The sequence below is a fragment of the Myotis lucifugus genome, unplaced genomic scaffold, assembly GCF_000147115.1.
Source record: "Myotis lucifugus unplaced genomic scaffold, Myoluc2.0 scaffold_1189, whole genome shotgun sequence".
Lineage (NCBI taxonomy): Eukaryota > Metazoa > Chordata > Mammalia > Chiroptera > Vespertilionidae > Myotis > Myotis lucifugus.
This window is the reverse complement of record NW_005872237.1, coordinates 97531-102145: the sequence shown is the minus strand read 5'-3', so window position 1 is coordinate 102145 and position 4615 is coordinate 97531. Positions and strand designations below refer to the sequence as shown.

Below are 4615 nucleotides of genomic sequence, written 5' to 3'. Positions count from 1 at the left end.
AGCGTGATGCTCTCCAGACCCATCCATGTTGTGGCAAATGGCAGTATTTAATGTTTTATCGCCGAGAAACATTCTGTTTGTATAGTTACCACATCTTTTTCCCATTATCAGTTCAAGGACATTTATGTTGTTTCTATGTTCCATTTCATAGGTTTGATGTATGATATTTACATTGTCATTCATTTAAAGCATTCTCTCCCTTCTGTTTTGTTCTAAGTTCACACATTGATTATGGAGAAGTCTTGCTTTGATTCCAAAATGTAGGCATATTGCTTATAGAACCAGGTGACTCCCAAAGGGTGCCAGGAACTGCCGGGGGAGCACATCTGGTCTCCCGGCCGGCTGGGGTCATTAGCTGAGTGTCCATGGGGAAGTACCCATGCCTTCTGGGGTCCCTGCAGGCCCCTCCCTGGAGCGTGGGGTCTGGGTCCTTCCTGGGCTAGTGGATGGCTAGAGCAGCATACAAGCTGGGCTCTTCTGGGGGCTCCTCTGATGGGGAGGAAGGGGGTGCACTTGTCTGCCGTCTAAGGGTCAAGAGGTTCAGCTGGGCATAGGTCACATCCTGGGGGGCGTCAGGTGCAGCCTGGAGCAGGGGGAGAGAGAGGGATGACACTTGGTTGGGGTTGGGGAAACCTGGAGGTCTGCAGAGAATGGGACTCACCGGACTGCCCACCTGTTTGTCCTCTTCTGCTTGTCTGCCCTTTGTGTCCAGCAATTCCTCTGACAGGGAGTAAGGAGATGTGGCCATTCCCTGCCTGGGTCTTGGTGTTGAGTGTTTCACCTGGGGGTACGTCACTCCCTGGGGGTCTTCATCCTGCCCGTTCTGCTGGAGACAGTGCCTCCTGTCATGTATCCACATGTTGCCAGAGAGATGGTTTACACTTTAAATAGATCAGGTCCCTCTTCTAATGGAATCTACAGGGGACTTCCTGAGCCTTGGGGCGTCTGGATGCTTCTGTGATTTTGACTCTTATCCTAACGTGCTCTCTCTTGCTCTCTTGGCTCCAGCCTCATGGCCCATCCTCCTGAAGAAGCATGCCCTGCCTCAGGAACTTTGCACCTGCTCTTTCCCTGTCCCCCCACCATGCACTCTATCTCCTCCTCTTGCTTTATGTTCCTTCACAGCACTATGCTCTCTGGGACACTGTCTGCTTGTTTGCATATTGTCTCCCTCGCCCACAGGTGAGCTCGAGGGGTGTGGAGACAGTGGGGCTCAGGGCTGCACCATGGCCCATAATGGAGCCGGTAACCATTGAACCCATCACATGTGCTGGGTGAATGAATGAAGGGGATCCTGGGGACCTGGGGGTGAGTCACTTATTCCTTCATCCTCCTGAGACTTGGGGGCTGCACAAGGTCAGAAAGAGGATGAGGGGCCAGCAAAGGGGGCCACGTAGGAGGGGCCATGAGGTCACAAGGAAACCAGGAGGAGTGAGTCACAGCAGGACGACCCGGGGGCCCAGAGGGGAGGTCAGTGTGGACGCTGCTGAGAAGCAGGTGAGATGGGACAGGGAAGGGTCCATTGGATTAAACTGGGCAACAGAAGGTCCTTGGCCTGGACAGGAGCAGGGGTCTCACCCGAGGATCCAGCTCCACGCTCTCCCCAGGCTGCGGGTCCTTCATGGAAGCATCTGCTGGGGAAGAACGGGGGGGGTGTCTCCTTGCAGGTCCCGGAGATCTCAGGGCTGCAGACCCCACCTGCTTCCAGATGGGCCATTAACCCAGGGTGAGGTGCAGAGCCAGGTCACACAGTGCGCATCTGAGTCCTTCCCACCCTGACCTACACCGTCCCAGCCTAACCCTCGCCATCGCCTCCTGAAATCCCTGTGCCCCCTCCCCCAGGACAGCTGTCTCTTCCTCTCACAGAGGGGCTCCTGCTGGGCTGCAGCTGGGGGAGGAGACAGGAGAGTTAGGGGCAGGAGGAGTCAAGGTCAGTGAAAGCCTGGGGCCTTTGGGGCAGGCCGATGCTCTATTGACTGAGCCAAACAAGCTGGGCTCCACATTTCCTGATTTGAGGTTCTGGAGAAATCCACTCAGCTGACCTTCTCCAGCTGTTTGGTTTTCCTGTGGCAGGTGCTTTGGGCCCCGCTGTGACCCAGGTCACCCCTACTCACCCAATGTGCTGCCTTTGCTCCGACGCCGGAAGCGGAGGAAGAGGAAGAGAAGGAGGGAGAGCAGCAGGACGAGGGCCACCGAGACCCCAATCAGGATGATCAGTTTCCATTCAAGACCTTGAACACAAGTGATGTTATGAATGAGCCAATAAATGAGCACCTACTGTGTGTGAGGCACATGCTGGGGTCTGTCATTCATCTCTTCAAAATAGACATGTGTCAGGGATTTCTCATCCCACTACTCATTTCACTGGGGCTCAGAGAAGCTGATCAGAAGCCCCAGGTCACCCAGCCTGGGCGGGGCAGGGCTGGAACTGGAATCTGGGACAGGGGGATCCCTTGTGTGTTGTTTTTACTGTTATTATTGTTTTAATCCTCACCCAAGGATATTTTTTCCATTGATCTTTAGAGAGAGAGTGGAAGTCAGGGAGGAGGGGAAGAAAGAGAGAGAAAGAGAGAGAGAGAGAGAGAGAGAGAGAGAGAGAGAGAAACATTGATGTGAGATAGACAAACTGACTGGTTGCCTCCTGCTTGTGCCCTGACCAAGTTCGGGGATCACGTCTGCAACTAAGGTATGTGCTGTCGACCAGGGACCAAACCTGCAACCCTATAGTCCGAGGGCTTATGCTCTAAACGACAGAGCAAAACTGGTCAGGGCATTATTACTATTATTGTTATTATTGTTATTACTAGAGGCCCGATGCATGAAATTGGTGCAAAGTGCTAAGCCCTCGCAGCCCCAGCTTCGTCTGGAAGGTCATCTGGAAGGATGTCTGGATGGTCATTCTACTCTTCAGTCTAATTAGCTCTTTATTATATAGGATTATCATTATTATTATTCATGCTGTCCCTGGACCTGCAGGTAGACCCACCCTTCTCCATCTCAGCCCACATCCCTGTCCCACTCTGCCGCCTAACCCCTGCCCCCCCGCCCTCAGTGGGGCCTGTGCACGTGGGACGCCTCCGGGAAGGGCAGGAGGGAGGGCTGGGTCCTTCCTGAGCTCTAACCAGGGCCAGGCTGCGTGCTGAGGGCCTTCCCTGTGAGGGAGGTGGGGGCCTGACCCACAGCCCATGGACCAGGACTTGGAGGAACAGACGTGTCCAGGGTCCCACAGGCAGGAAGGAGCAGAGCTGGGATTTGAACCAGGGCTGAGGCTGCTTCTCCTGACTCCACGGCTACTCCTTGGAGGAAACTCAGACACCACCTGAGTCCCCAACACACACACACACACACACACACACGCGCACACACGCGCGCGCGCACATACGCACATGTGCACGCACACACATGCGCGCACACAGGCACACACACACAAGGGAGGCACACACATAAACATACACACAATACACACACACACATGCACACATATTCACAGGCACACAAACACATGGAGGCACATACATAAACAAACATGCACACACACACATAGGCACAGACACACACAGACAGGCACACAGACACATAGACATGTGCACACACACACACACACATACACGCACACACTTGCACACAGAGTGTCCTAGCAGCCTTTGGAGAACTTGGTCCCAGTGAGAAGGAGGAACTTTCCTCAGGCCATGACCCAGGAAGTGGCTGAGCCAAGACCAACACTGAGCTCCTCCCACCCACCACCTGCCCCCAGACCCTCACTGAGTCCTTTGCGGGCCTGACTTCCCCTTGGGGGACCAATCCTCAGAGGCTCCTCAATCAGGACGGGAGGTGGGGGTGGGGGCTGCTCCTCCCCTGGTGGTCCCCCAGCATCTCCCTCTGCATGACCACCCACTTGTCACCTGTCAGTCTCAGAGCCCTGGTGCCCTGAGCATTTCTGCCCCCCAAACACCCAGGGATACAGGCTGAGCCCCAGCAGGGGGTCCTGCTCTCTCTGGGGATCCAGCCTCTGCTGGTCACACTCCTGTCTTGGTCTCTGGCTGAGGCCACAGGACTGGGACTGGATGGTGGGGATGGGCGCCTCTGGCCTTTCTCCTTCCGGTCAGCCCCATCCTCTCCAGCCTCCCTCTGTCCACAGGAGCATGCGTGGTCATCAGAGAGGAGGATGGGGATGAGGCAGGGATGGGAGCTGCTCTGGCTCTTATCATCCCTCTGGGAGGTGAAAGTTCCCTCTGGCGGACCCTCCTTCTGTGACCCCATCACACCCATTACAGCCAAGGTGTCCTGAGGACAGGGCCCTGAACTGACCTGAGGACACAGGGGTAGGGCTGAGGCTCCTCACCTGAGACCACCACTTCCAGGGGGTCACTGGGCTGTGACAGCAGGTAGGGGGAGGTGCTGCGTGACCCATAGCACCTGTAGGTCCCCTGGTGGCCTGAGGCCACAGGACTGAGGGTGAAGGTGGCCTGAGAGGGTGCAGACGTGTCCTGCAGATGAAGGTGCTGGGGAGGGTCCAGTGACCCCTCTCTGTGCAGGTGGAAGGTGTCCAACCAGATCTCAGACCCACACTGCAGGGTCACGGTCACTCCCCAGGCCACTGAGGGTCCCGGCTGGG

General features: G+C 56.0%; 1 pseudogene; it reads right to left on the bottom strand.

The window, feature by feature from the left end:
* Positions 1–423: 423 nt before the first annotated feature.
* LOC102421862 overlaps positions 424–4615 on the bottom strand; it is a 9789-nt pseudogene continuing 5597 nt past the window's right edge.